Raw genomic sequence first — 15,862 nt, forward strand, 5'->3', positions numbered from 1 at the left:
AAAAGTAGTGTCCAAGTCCAAGAAAGTAATTAAGAAAGTCTGTATTTTCAGCAGCTAACTTATTTTCTAAAAATTTGTGTCTCTCTCTGAAGACTACAAGGTTGATTCCTAATTTTAGCATATTAGAGCAAATACTTTCAGGGTGGTGTTCCCCACATATAGAAGAAGAGCTAAAGGAAGCTCCCTGAGGACCACCTAGCCCCAGCTTCGTCTGGCAGGTGCAAATTCAGTACCACTGGAGAAATAAACCACTGGAGGAATTATGATATGCAAGGACATTTATTAAGATTTTTTCCCAAATGATGGAAAAATCTCTGGTGTCTCAAGTGTCATCAGGGAATTTTACTATATGGCTTGTATGATGCTGCAAGGCACTACAGGTGGTTACATATCTCCATCTGATATTCAGACATATCTCAAATGAAGAGCGTTATTCTGTTATAAGGGAGGCCTCTGACAATTATAAAACCTACCATGAATACCACCATTACACCAAACATGGTGCAAAAATGCTTTCCAACTTCTTTCCTGAACAACAGCATACCTTCTCAGCAACATCTGATGATAGTCTAGAACCATCAGTAAAAATGCTGATGGATCAAATAATCCTGATGAAATACCACAGTAGCAATAATACTATCAGTTAGAAAAAAAGCAATGAAAGTTCAAACACCGAAGGGACAACACTTAAGCACAACTGCAAATTCTACTCAGTGATCCTGGTACACTCATTCTTCCCTTAATAGCAGAAGTTTTAAACATATCTTCTCAAAACCCAAGGAGGTATGACATTCAAAAACAGGACCACTAACCAGAAAAGTCCTTCCTATTCAATTTCTTCAGATAAAATATAAATTCACTCTGATTTTAAATAATGTTCAGTAAAAATTGGTCCTGTGTTTATTAGACTCCATATGAACTGTGAATTATCACCAAAGAATCCAATTTTAAAGGGTAGATGGACCAATAGATGGTTTATGCTTAAAAGTAAAAATCACCAAAACCAAATGAAGAGATTTCACTGGGACACAGGCATTAAGAGCTATAAGAACAGGAATCAGTCCTGATTACCAAAGAATTACAGATATTTTTAACATTTCTGTCCATTGATTGGCAAAGTTTTGCAGTCCAACACAGGATTCATGTCCTATCCAATTCCATTTCTTTAAGTATTGTACAGGACAAAGTTATTGGAAACATGCCAATAAAAAGAAAATTTGCAGATTAACCAAAGAATATGAAATAAAAATAATCAGAGACATTAACACTCCTGTATGGGCAAGCAGAGTTGAACACTTTGTCGTTCCTACAGACTTAATACCTGTCTTACTCAGTGTTAGTTACTGTCTTAGTCAATATTGGAGTATCTAATATAAAAGGATTTTTAAGAAAAGCATATATTTAAGTTGTGAAAGTAAGATAAGAATTGCTTGTGTCTAGCACAGTGAAAAATATGTAAGTAATGAATTTTCCTCTGTTGGGTTCTGCTGAAGCTTGCATATAACTATATTTTTAGAATACCTAAAAGATGAGTATATTGAAAACTACTGGAAGGGGTTCAAGAGGAATATTTAACTTAGAGTCGATGAATGTACCACATTAAACTGTGGGACCTATAAAAAAAAAAAAAAAGACCTAATACCACAGGGCAAGAAAGAACTCTACAATCCTAAAAAATCAAGAATAGGACAGCCATCTGACTAAAGGGACAACTGGGACAGAGAATAACTGTTTGCCTAATCGTGATTCTGGTTGTCCAGATATCATATTGCTTCATTAAATACATTATCTACCTTGACAGTTAGGGAGTTTGCAACCTAGTCATTTAATTAAAAGCTGAAAGACAGACTCTGAAAAAAAAAAAAAGAAAAGAAAAGTGTGGAGGTGGCGTGGGAGAAAGAAAGGAAACAGCACTTTCTATCTTGTTATCTCAAGCAGAGAGGAATATACTGAGAGCAACAAATGACTAAGTGAGCTAACAGCAAGAACCTCTATTTCTACCTCCACAAGCTCCAGTGTAGGAGATATGCAAGTTGTCCGTGAGCTCTGCTCTGCAACCCAAAACATGGACAGATTTCATTTTCACTTGGAAAATCACATTAGCAAACACAATTTTATTGATAACTACAAACCCTGTTGACATTGAAAGAAAGAAAATAAATCACTTGTGGATATACTGGATATGTAGTCAAATAAGCCTATTAAAAAAAACAAACCTCCATATCCAAAGTTGCTCAAAGGCTTAAGCAAACGCAATGCATAAGAATTAGAGTGGAAGAGTTTTCATATGAACTACAGAAATCAAAGACATATCTATACTATCAATACTGATTTCAGTTTTAAGAACCACATATCAAAAAAGAAGACAGGAAGAATACAAACACAAGGAAGTTCAAATAGGAATTCCAAACATAATGTTGAAAGTATAAGGAGAGGTATAGAAAAAAATGTGATTCAAAAGGGAAAAGAATTTCTGGACTCAAATTTAGAAAGGAGATTATTATCAGGGCATACAAAACAACAAACAATACAATGAAAATAAATTTTTCTGCTATTACTCAAACTGAAAACCAGAAAATTTTAAATTGACAAAAAGGCATGCTTAGAAAAGCCTTTTTCTCAACCTTGTGGTTCATGTCTTGTTTACTATTGGGGCTGAATATACAGCCCTTCGGATATCACATACATCTCTTATCAGTGTCACCTAATAAGCTGTATATCAGGAAATATAATTAACATCAATCAATAAGCCAAGAGCCTCTTCCTCCAAGGTTCTCACCACATTCATGACAGACACAATCATATGCTCTCCCTCAAACTGTATCCTGAATTTTACCCTGTTTCTCTTGTTCAGGTAGTATCCATCAAATATTGACTATTCAGAAGACAAACAGCTTCTGACTGTGCCATTAATGTGCCACTGGCATTCTCTGGATCTATGTCTTTCCTATTCCTTCTATTGGTCTTCCTTATTGTTCTCCCTTACCCAGCAGCATTACAAAGTAATTTTTACCTTTCCTTCCTTTTCTCAAGAGCAGAGTCTTCACATATAAAGCAAGCCTCACAAGCAGTGACTGGGAGAAGCTAGCATCAAATTTTCTTTAATATGATTAATCTGTAAATGTAACGGATTCTTGCCTTATTCTATGAAGAACAGGTAATCAATTCCGATCATAGGCTGAATAAATGAACCAAAGCTTTGATTCAGTACAGCAATTTCTATGTTCTTGTGTCTGAAAAGACTTAAATACCTCCTAAGGAAGCAAAGCGGTTTTGTGTTAGCAACCACGTGCCTGAGTATAAATCCTAAGCAACAAGCACTGAAGTAATCATCTTCTTGGATGTGGGCCTGTTAATACTTTTAAAAAATAGAGCTGGCAATCAAAAAGATCCTCTGTGTGTTTTTCTCAGCAAAGCTGAAGGTCTGTTAACAAGTTGAACATTATTGCCAGTGTATCTCTCAGTGGAGGTATGACCAATATTTACTTGGGTTTTATCAAGACTGCAGACTGGAATTGCAGGCACCAAAGATCATTAGCAAAACAATTGAACTCACTTTCTCAATTCTTCTGTTAGTAATTTGCTGGATTTTATTCTATCCCTTCTAAAATATTAAACTGAAAAATGGTACTTTAAATAAAAGTAGAAATGGAAAATATGCATCATTTGCATTTGTTCCAATTAACAATCTGGAGAAGTACACAACATTCATCATAAGATCAAAAAAACAACAGGTGCTGGGGCTTCCATAAACACTCTCTTTCTTAAGGTGATTGACAATGAAGAGATACAATGAAGTAGTAACTTATGCATTGCTTGCAAGTGTGAGTTTATTTCAGTGACACATGATTATATATTGCTACCTATTACTGCAGTGATACAAAAATACATACTAAAATGTCTTCAGATATCTTGCACACAGATAGTTACTGTGGCTGACAGCCTTTGACTTAGAATTCATGGGTAACAACACATATATATATATACACACATTTATATATAGACACGCTTTTTTTTTTTTTTAAGAAATCGTATACTTGTTGATTAATATACCCACCAAATAATCTGGATTTCACAACCTGAAAGTGTGCTTAAATTTGAATGTTTCATTCATCAAAACCTGTTCAGAAAGCAATTTATAGCTACTAAGTTACCCTCCTGAGAAACTTACTTTTAAATGAGCAAAACAGGTCGGAAGTCAGAAGTTCAGGTAAAGTAGAAGAAAAAATCTGAAATACAGTTTTGTATATATGTTTTATGAACAGTGAACCAAATTGAAGATATTACAATACAATACAAAAATAATACAATACATTTCCTATAAATGCATAATCTCATAACAAAATGGAATTAATTCACTATAATCCTGAGTATTTAGATTTAGTAAAACTACCCTGGCATTTTACACTACCATAAATAGCTAAAAAAGATTAAAGATTAAGAAAAAGTAGACCTAAGTAAACTATCTAGGTCTAGTTTTGATTTCCTCCATAGTGATATTACATAATTTATCAGATTTCACCATATGTTCCAATAACTACTCCTCAATTCATGTCTGAATTTGATCAAACAAGTTAGATCTCCTTGATATGAGACATTTAAAATAAATGAACCAAAGTTACACAAATAACTAAAAATGGAGTGAGGAAATCATATTTGCCAGCATTTCACATGGAAGAAAAGAGATCTACTGTAGAAGGTGGAACACCAAGACACATGGGTTTGGGACATATACTGATGGCCTGCTGTAAATCTACAGCATCAGGTATATCTTAGATTTGTTATGCACAAACAGATCAGTTGTACATCACGTGCACAGGACAAATGACATGTCCCGAATGCTTCTAACTCACTCCATTAGTATAGAAAGCCTGATCTACCTATTTGAACACAAATAATCCAACTGGAGAGACTGTTGCTGCTTTGTCTATTCTTCAGGACTGCAAGTGGCAGGATAGTAGATTACTTGCACTAAATTACTGGCAGTGTTAAAGCAGTTAACTGGTTTTAAAAAGTGGCTAACACCTCTTGCTCCCCAAATTAGTAATAATTGGTCAGTATCATTTATACTAGTAAGATCTAGAATAAAAATTCAATTTAATTCACATCAAACTCCTTAAAGAAGACAGACTATTTAACCAATGCATGGATTCAAGTGGCTGAAAAGCAAAGAAAAATGCCCATAAAGGTAGAAGATAGACCAAGAGAGAATATAAATAGAAGTGTTTGTATAGAATTAGGAAAAATGCGAGGAGGGGGGAAAAGGTCAAGAAGATAAAAAAGTAGGAAAAGTATCCAGCTATGTACCCAACCTTCAAAATAACTATTAAATGCATCAGTAATAAACAGAAGCACAAGAGGAGGAAATCAAATGTGATACAAAACCACTCAAAAACTGAAAGTAAAAAATGAGTAAAAAAAGAAGAAATGGGAATGAGTAAATTTTTGGGAAGCAGAACACATTTCCTAATCCTCTTATTTTCAATGTTAAGGTACATGTTTCTCTGAACATTTCTGGATCATAGTGCCTTTTCTTCAAGGACTTATCCACAATTTCTAAAGCTAACTGTTGCACATATTCTAACAACTCTGATGTTAGAATGGCTCAGCATTAAGTATGCTCTTGTCTCTAACTTTCCTGTTGTACATTTTACATAGTTAATAAGAGTGAAATCATTTCTAGGTCACAAAAGTAGCCAAGTCTTCCCTGTCATCTTTGTTACATTTCTTCCCCTGATGCGCTGGCATAAATTCTCATCAGGTCAGTGGTAAGTATCTTAGAAATGAAGCAATAAAATAAGGTCAATTTCAAGTTTTCTATAGCTGCCTTAAACATGCAGCAAAATGTCTGAAACACTCTATTTAGCTGGAAATATCTTATACATAAGATTTTTCTATAACTTAAATGAAATGGTAAAAACAGCAATTCTGGGGAAAAAAAAAGTCAGATATTTGAAAAAAGAAGAAATGCAGAAGCACTGCCTTCACTGAAAAAAGGAGTGGGATGCAAGAAAAGAAGCATCAAAACTTGACAAAACCCATGGACTTGGGTAGGTTTAGATTAAATTCACTGTAGAAAAAAAAGACACTAAGAAAGAAAATAAAACATAAAATAATGTTAAAAGAAAAATCACTATGATAATCAGATATGACTCATTTCACAGTTTGCTTCAGCCCCTTCTTTTCTGTACAAGACACTTGGCAGTATCACTAATGAAAAAGGCTCATCTGGCTTTAGCTGCAGATAAATTAACACTGATTTTTTTTTTGGAAAATACTGTCATGTAACACCAAAAGAAATACTGAAATAAGAAAAATACAATAATTAATATGAGTAAATCCAGATTAACGGTTTAAACATAGGGTTAATTAGAAGAGACATTTAATCACCTTTGATGTTATGTGACAATTTAAAACAGATAAGCACAACGAACTCCAGAGATTCTGCCAAACCAAGTAAAATTTAGTTGCTTGTTCATTCATTTTTATTTATTATGAAGCTTCAACTCAAGTGGAACAGTCTATTTTGCTTCCGAAACAAAACAAAAAATATTTTATAGTTCAAGCAAAAACCAGACAACTTCTGAGAGCAATTTAAACAACTTTTCTATTTAAACTTCCTTTCCAACAAACCAAAAAATACTAAGTATTTTTCTCTTGCATTTATTTATCTCAGTTCCACTTGGATTTTAATTCTTTTAGATATAAAATGCTGGGATGAAATAACATGTATGTTGGAGTGTGAGTTTACTTAAGTGACCCATGCATTAATTAATTCTTAGTAGTAAAGAATAAGACTTCTTGAAAATGTTGACAACTATTCTGCATGTCAGTGTCCTATCTACAATATTTCTTATCACTGGGAAATTAACATATTTTTAATAGTGGTACACTTTTATGTAATTTTAGCCTGACTACAGAGATATAACAAAAATTAAAATATTTCCAAAGTCCATCATACTTTAATTATTTCTTCCTCATTTCATAGCTAACTAAAACATGTCACATTACTTTCTTTTATAATATCTAGTTTTATTTTATATCAATGTTTTACTTACACAAGTGGAGTCTTTTAATCCATCTAACTGGGAAATGCATTCACTTGTTTGAATAATCCAGGTCTGACATTTAAATCAGATATACTGCATGTATGCTTTTGCCTGTGCATATCTCCCTCACTCCTGAGGGACACCTGCACAGTGAAGAACAGACAGATCTTGTTGCTCCCTGATAAGGTCACAGAGGCTTAGCTATAATGTAGCCTTGCTTAATCCTCATTGGTTTTGCCTACTGAGCACAAGGCTGTTTCCTTGACAACACAGCTGCAGTTGCCACAGCATCCGGAGCCACATGTGATGTCCAGGTTTAGGGTATGGTCCAGCTGAAAATCTATTATTCAATGCTATTTTCTACAAATCATTGTAGGCTAAAAATAAAATCAGTGAAAATCTTCCTTACGTTATATTTCTTCTGTTCATATTAAACCATTTGCTATTAATTACTTACAAAGCCATCCCCCATATGGGATGAACACTTCTGAAACTCAGGAGCCATGACAATTCTAGTCTTGTTGAGCACACAGTCTAAGGGCATTTTTTATTCAAGGCATGTCATTTGCATGCTATATGGAGGTAAGAATTAATCGTCAGTGTGAAATGTAATAAGGCAGACAGAATTAGGAAATGAATATTAAAAAAAAAAAAAAGCAGTAATAATCTTGAAAGTGGAAATATGACCAATGATATTACAAACAGTGAGAGGATTACACATAATATGAAAAACTGACATACCTTATCTCCAGTTAACCAGTTTTGAAGCTGAGAATCATGCAAGAGCATGCAAAGCCTATTACATTTTTAAAGCCTCACCTCACATTTTAACTGAAATAGTCAACTATCCTTCCTGTTGATGTAAGTAAGAGATTTGTCATTCAACAATATCACTATAATGACACTATTAAAATCATTCATAGGGTTTCTCTGCTGAAATAGCTAATGCATTAGGAAAAGTGATCCGGTGAATTTCCTTTCCATTCTATTAACACTTAATTAGAGAGAGGTTATATGATTTTAAAATGCTCACAGTGTGTTTATTGGTTACATGACACAGTAACCTTGCCCAACCTGTGTTTCTGCCTAATGAATACCAAATCTTCCTGGAGCTCTTACCCATGACTGGAATTCTTCCAGATTTAAATTGTCCTGGAAATTTCAGGGATAAGTTGTATCTGCCAGGTGTATACGCACATGACTGCTGGAAAACATCTTGCCTGTCAAATGGGAAGTGAATACTTGGCAATAGATGAAGATTTCAAAGGTATAAGTATGATTAAATCCTCTGGTTAGAGGTTGATGGTAGACAAATTCATGACAGTAGCGAAGTACAGAATTTCAACATTACTGGAATTAACTGCTGGAGGGCTGTACGACTTTTGGATGGTATTCTAGGTGATACATTCTACTTTAAAGAACAATAGATGCATGGAAATTCTACAGAGGTTACAGTGGTAGTCATAAATTAGCTGTGAGAAATACCACTCTCTGGGACTAACTGCCACAGAGCAGAAGTCCAATTTTTTAAACTCTATTATCTTCCAAAACAGCTTGTCTGCAAGCAAACTGCCAACTGAGAATAACCCACAGCCTGTATAAACTCCCAAACTTTGAAAATGTTTAGCAATGTCCTTGACAAAACTCTTCTCACATGCACTAATAAGGAAACAGCATGGACAACTTATTTCCAATGAGGGGGGTGAAAATTCCCTAGCAAAGCGCCATTTACTAACACAAGCACAAGAAAGGTGGTGAGCCCTCATGTGGCAAAACCTTCCTGATCTTGGAGCTTGGGGTCTGACCATAATCCAGCACCCAACTGTCAATAAAACAGTGTCTTATAATGGTGAATAATAGTATCAACCAACCTCCAATGGTGAATTTAGAACTAATATAAAGTCTAGCCTCTTTCAAGCAATGGAAATAACACTAACAGTGGACTCCATCTAGAAACCCCAGAACAAAATGAGTCTGATGGAATTCGAAATTGAGAAACAAAACAAAAATTTATAGCCAGAAATGTATTTGCAGAAGTAGAAGCCAGAAATCCTCTATTATTTCATAAGCAAGATGTCCAAATCAGTGCTTTCTCATAACTGATCAGTTTAATCACCTCCAGTAAAACAAGCTAAGAATTCCGAATTAGCCTGGAATATGAAAATTTCAAAAGATTTCTTTTTTTTTTTTTCTTCTGAGAAGGAGCATTACTGCTACTATAAATCAGTAGAGCTACTCAGCCTATGATATTTGTCCTAAAAATATTTCAGAGTAAGTATGTACTAAGAGTCAAGAAAAAAGTAGATGAGATTGTGTGACTGCTGATCTATAAAGCTATTTGTACTACCTGAAAATATATGGCTGGGAATAATAAACGAAATATATCCAATTAAGAACAGGATGGAAAGGTAGAAATAACGGTCAATGTGTGATGAGTAACAGCCATAAACACTAACTCATAAGCTGAAGATGTTGCAAGCTGGAATTTCTAATGTTCTATCAGTTTTGGCTGACTTAAATTTCACAGCTTCTCTGGGTACATGATTTGTTCTGAATGGTTAGATTTAGAAAATGACATTAAAGTTCTAGTTTCACATACATCAAGTGTAAATCTATGGTGAAAGACTAGAAATTGATATAGTAGTAGGAAGTAGGAAACAATGAAGATGGTGATTAGTATTGCAGGCAGTGATCTCAGGAAAACCTTGATCTAAAAACCTTTTTAACTAACCTTGGTCAATTCTGTGTAGCTAGAAGAGCAGCAGTGATAGCATGAAGCACTGGGATATAAGGGGATTACTGAACGTGTACGTAAATTCCCATCAAGTGGGAAATACACTATGAAAATCTGTAAGTTTAACAAGCAGGCAATAACAGCCACTGACCCACTGTAGTGGGTCAATGATGGGTAAATAGGCAGGAGTTAGTCTTTCAATAGAGAGGGAGGGAGGAAGGGAGGGAGAAGTTAGGAAGCTTAAAGCGAAAAGTTTCAATACCAGTTTAGAGATGGATACAAAAATGAAATAGCGACAAACTACACAGTGCAACAATATTTTAGATAAATACACATAGAACATTTTTCTAACTGCAGAAAAATGATTTTACAATAATTAAGATAAACAGTAAAGCAAGAGAAAACGCATCAGCTCTGTAGCTGAGTAAGTAAGTTACTATTTTAGAAATGCTCTTCAAAAAGTATAGGGAAAAATGATAAAATAAATATAGACAGATAATCCCTACTACTAAATAACAGTTATGCTGCGCCCCAATGCATAGAATAGATACTTTATAAAATGACTTTATTGGTTTAAATTAGTTCACACAATGCTGACATGGTAACTCTGTATTGGCTTACTTTATATCTGATCGTGTATCAACTATCCTTCCACAGCTAATATAAAAATAAACAAGCTTTTACACATCTTTCGTTGTGTGCACTGCCAAATTTCACAGAAAGGCACTATGTGGCCACGTGCTGTAACCCACCATGCACTGGGCAAATTCAGTACTAGCAAGTGAAACAAGAATGGGCTGAAGATGATATCCAAGCTTCAGTTCTGTGTGACAGATGCAGTTGGCAGTGTTCTCTACCAGGATCAAGAAAAGAAACAGGATATGGAGATAGGTCTGGAGAAATAGGAAGAGTTTTGCTTTGTCCCCTGTTGCACTGGAACTTTATACTAGATATTCACTGAAAGGTGTCTAAGTGATTTTAGTTTAGATGGAGCAAGATTGAAGGGAGTAAAGAAGCAGATAATAGCTTGACCTCATAGTTAATGGATTCGAAACGTCCAAGCCTGAATAAGGCATTGCAATGTACTTTGTGGTAAAAACACTTAGAAGAGAAGGACTTAATCAATTGAGAACACAGCAGTTTGTTTCTTAGCAACGCAGGTCACCAAGAATACATCACTCCACTCATAGAATTGTTTTCTTATTGAATACAGTTAAGTTTAAGTTTTCAGTTTTTCCTTTCGAATGCCTCAAGTGTGCAAACTTACATGACAGAAAAGATCAGTTTAGCACAACCACGAACATAGCCTTCCATGACAATGACCTTCCACCTTCAAGAACAACAGAGCTGAATGCTTTAGGAAAGTTGGTTTTGTCTTTTTTGGGGGTGGGTAGAGCTGTTTCTTTAAACACCTAACATACAATAAACAGTGTTTTCCAGCTGGATGGTCCATATTTACCATTTTAGTCCTGGGAAATCAGAAAAACTACAAATTTCATTGATTTCAGAAGAAAATATAAAATGTATAATCTGATTTATTTCCTACATACTATTTACTACATAAATAACAAAGAAAATTTGGATCTTTTAAAGAATGCATTAAGAGAGAAAATATCAATTTGATATTAAGACAGTTCAGTGATTTGCAGGATATAACAGACCTAGTAAAATAATTGCAGCTAATTAACAGCATCTGGTGAATGAATACTTTTTATGCTTCAGTCTCCTAATGTTTTATAAGTTAGAAGTCTTTGATTTAGTGAAAACTTTCTTTAAACTTGTGAAAACTTATTTTGGATAGAATATTGCCTAAGCAAAATTATTAGCAATCAAATATATTGCTTATTCCAGTTCCGAGAAAGCTGTTATTTACAAAGGTGATTGAACCACACAAAATTCATATATTGCAGATGTAAGACAGTGAAGAGAGATTAAATGGCTTCTGGAAAGTGACAGGTCATCTGAAGTACCTTTATAAAGACTGTTCAGGCTGTAAAGATTGAGCACCCTGTGTTATCGATTCTCTATGAAAACACTGTTATAAAGTATTCTACACATTGTTAGAATAATACATAATCAAAAAGCATTAATTACCGATTTCAAACCTTAATGATGAACAAGCAGAAGAGAAACTTCATGAGATCCAGGAGTGACTTTTACACAAACTTCAACTACATTCATAGAGACAGCTCGTGTCATTATACAAAAACATATCTATAGAGAGCCCCAGAGTTATTAGAAATTCTGAAACAGATGACAACTGCAAACACAAATTTATTTGCATCATATATTTTGTATTTGTATCAGATAAAAAATCTATAGTTATGAAAGAAGCTTAATTTTCATAATCATCTTAAAGGCATCAGATGAAAAACACAGTAAAGAGTAAGTACAAATGCTTAAAAGAGAACAACAACTAACGTTACAAATCTCGTTTTTAAAATTCTTTAAAAAGAATGACGAGTGACTAAAAAACAAAAGTTTCAAGTTCAGTCCTTCTGGAGATCAGCATGTTATGGGCAGGACAAAAGCAATTGCAAAGCTAAGCAAATATATGTCTTTCTGCAAGGAAGAAGAAATAAGAAAGAAGAAAAGACACTAGTTAACAGAAAAGAATGCAAGTGTATGCAGTAGTTCATGTTTAACAACAAGATGTACAGAACAAAGTAGTTCATGTTTACATCCACTCTAGAAGAACTGAGATATATAATACTAAAAGCAAGTTACAAACAAAATAACGTATTGAGCACAATTGTTATTTCACCACAATCAGGACCCGCAGCGAATGGCTTTCCTAGCAGATATGGTGGTATTGTGCATCTTATAAGCTAACCGAAGGAGTTGTGAGTGCCATGAACACCCCTTTTAAATATGAGCTACTCAGAATTCCCGATTTATTCCCATTGTCTCATCTTTAAACTAGGTAATTATGTCCTGTTTACTGCAGGCTGAGTTCCACCATCCTAGCTCACCAAGAAACTCCTCAAAAATTCCATTATCTATTTCCTTGAATTTTTATTGAAGGTAATGCTCATCAGATTGTAACACGGATCTGTGAAAAATAACTTTGGTCAGTTGAAAGATGCTGATATTATACTTACAAGGTAGATTCTCTACTAATACCATGTTAATGTGATCAATGAACTGAAACTTGTCAGTCATTCCTGATTCACACAGAGGGAATTCTCTTTGTATTTCTTCTCTCCTAAGAAATCTCTATTTGATATTTTCCTATATTCCCTATATCTTTTTTCTTGAAACTTTTTGGTTTCTTTCCTTTGAGACCACTTACTTTCTGGATCCACTACTGAATAGCTCAGATAATTATGACTTAAATAATTCATAACTCTGAAAAAATTCAAAGTCATAATTCACCAGCTTCAAAATGAATTAAATTTAAAACACAGTCAAGCACACTGGAAGATAATGAAACTGTAGCTAAGATTATAAAGTTTCAGCCAACAACAACGTATACTTGTTAAACAGGTATATATATTAATTGCTCAAAATGTTCTAAAACTAGCAAGTAACAGTGTAAGAAGGATAAGCAACTGTAAGCAGTCTCGCATGTGTTAGGTCAGGTGAAATTATTTGTGAAAGTATTACAATTCTAATGAATAATTTCAGCTGAAAAAGCAGAAATGTAAGGTTTCAATTTAGATTTTTTTTTCAAAACAAGTTTTGTTTATTAAATTAAATTCAATTTTAAAATAAGATGGAAATTTTCATCAAGATTGGCAGGGAATCTAGTATAAACATTTCTGATTGACTTCATCAAAGTATAGAAAACAGAAAATTTTCATCATCTACAATAAAAAAGCAGACAAAATGGTTACATGACTTACATCATGTCACACAATCAGCAGCTTGGGCAGGAGCAGGAATTTATACTTGTTTCAAAAACCCAATGGATTCTTTCAGCTTGCAGTATCTGAAAGGAGAGCTAAGCACAGGTTAAAAAGGAAGCAGTAATACAGGTACTAAAATCAGAAAGAACATTTTCTATTTCCTAAAAACAATGTAGCTTCCAGCATTACAGAATGTATTTTTAAAGGATTGTTGATAGATTTTTCTTACTGTTGTACTTAATGACAACTTGTCATGTGTTCAGGTAATTACCAGAAGTCTAACAGCAAAATGAAATAACCCAAACTGCCAGCAACTTCAAGTATCTGTCATATATGCTTTCAATCACTGCAACTCCAATTTCAAGTTCCATATCATAATTATCCTTCATTACAATAATAATGTTAAGACATGAAAGTAATTTCTGCTAATCTTAATTGTCCTACAGTAGTAATTTGTTTAACTACCTGCTTGTCTCTATATTCCTTGCTTAAAATTTTCCAGTATGACAATATTTTTTGTATTGCATAATTATAAAAATGTTACATAATTGATCCCTTTTCATTAAATAATGAAGTTTTAAGATGTGGCCCGTGCATCTTACAAGAAAACACAAACATCTGATATCTTTTGCTCTCACCTTTCTCCCAGTAAGTCTTCTAAAACCAGTGCTAGCAGAGTCTCAAACTCTTTCATCATTCAGTGTTGGAATGTGCCCTTTAAAATTTGTAATATTTCAGCAAACTTCTAGATGCAAATGTAGAAATAAAGCCCACATGAAATCTCACGTAGTCTTTACAGTACGACAGAAGAAGTTACTGTTTCTAGTTTTGATAAAATTCAGTCACTTTAGAAAATATCACTAAAAGAATAAAGTAATTAAAATGATTTAAAACAAAACATTCTTTATACAATGAACACATTTCAACACAAGGCAGCAAATATATTTAAACTTCTTATTAAGTAATGAGAAAGTTTCTACAGTATTAAACACCTTATTGTATCTTTATTCTTTCTCAGAGTTGATCGTATTGATAAACTACAAAGAAATTCCAAGTCAGAAAATTTCTCAAAGGAAGTTGTAGCAAGGTGGTTGTCAGTCTCTTTTCTCAAAGGACAAGTGATAGGACACAGGGAAATGTCATCAAGTTGTGCCAGGGGAGACTTAGATAGGAAATCAGGAAGAATTCATTCATGGAAAAGGTGGTTAGGCACTGGAACTGGCTGCCCAGGGAAGTGGTGGAGTTGCCATCCCTGCAGGTATTTAAGAAACCTGTGGATGTGGTGCTTACGGACACAGTTTAGTTGTAGACTTGGTAGTTATGTGGATGGCTGGACTTGATGATCATAAAGGTCTTTTTCCAACCTAAGTGATTCTACAATCCTCTCTGTAAGAAGATAGATGGGCCTAAAGGCAAGACACACAAGATATACAACACAACAAATTACAATATTCTCAAGATGAGGAAAGGTTAACTTTTTAAGGACATTTGACCTAATGGAAAAGATAAGTGTTACTACACCCCTAGGCTAATCACAACAGACATAAGGAAACGTATTATTTTCATGGTGTGAAAATATTCTGTCTCCAAAACCAATACAAAGCTGGTTCTTAATCCCTTTCCTGCATTCTTCCACTTCTGTCTGTATTTTCACAGGCTAGCAAACTCTAGCTTCTCCACCCTTCCTACTTCTTTCAAGACTGCCACTCTCTCCAACCAAGTGACTGTACCATCCTTTGACTTCTTAGATGTTTCCTGTCTCCTGCACAGCTCCCAGTCTTAGCCTCTTCATTCACTGCATTCTTGACTGTAAGATTATCATATCTTCCCAGTTGCAAGGAGCTCTTTTTTTTTTTTTTTTTTTTTTTTTTGAATAATGCTATTCTTTTGACAGAAAGTAGCTTCACATTTAGGAGGTAGGATACCTCCTGCCTTGAACATTAAATTTGGTATGTGAAGTACATAAATTCTGCTGTCTCAGTACAGGTCCTTTTCAGTTTTTTAATTATTATTATGTCGTTCAATAGTAAGAAGTGAAGAAATTCAGATTTTAGCAGACCTGAATTTTGGAAATGTGTGCAGCTATGTTGAAAGTCAACAACAAAACTGTACTTCCAGAAGAATGCAAAGAGGTGGCATCCCTGTCATAGGGATCCTTTTGATGGAGTTATTGACGACTCTCTTGGAGGAGGAATGGATAATGTTAACAGCAAAGAATACATTAATGAAAA

At 34.2% G+C, this 15,862-nt stretch overlaps 1 protein-coding gene across 11 annotated transcripts in view; it reads right to left on the minus strand.

The window, feature by feature from the left end:
* PRLR (prolactin receptor) overlaps window positions 1-15,862 on the minus strand; it is a 166,788-nt gene that overhangs the window by 133,169 nt on the left and 17,757 nt on the right. For 9 of the 11 annotated variants that reach the window (XM_040542206.1, XM_040542201.1, XM_040542207.1 and 6 more), the window contains one exon: window positions 13,629-13,714. The gene's annotated coding sequence lies outside the window, so the exon portion shown is untranslated. Of the gene's footprint in view, window positions 1-4,171; window positions 4,230-13,628; window positions 13,715-15,862 lie in introns of all 11 variants that reach the window. The other 2 variants (XM_040542208.1, XM_040542198.1) reach the window with 1 other exon arrangement.

The sequence above is a fragment of the Cygnus olor genome, chromosome Z (genome assembly GCF_009769625.2).
Source record: "Cygnus olor isolate bCygOlo1 chromosome Z, bCygOlo1.pri.v2, whole genome shotgun sequence".
Classification (NCBI taxonomy): domain Eukaryota; kingdom Metazoa; phylum Chordata; class Aves; order Anseriformes; family Anatidae; genus Cygnus; species Cygnus olor.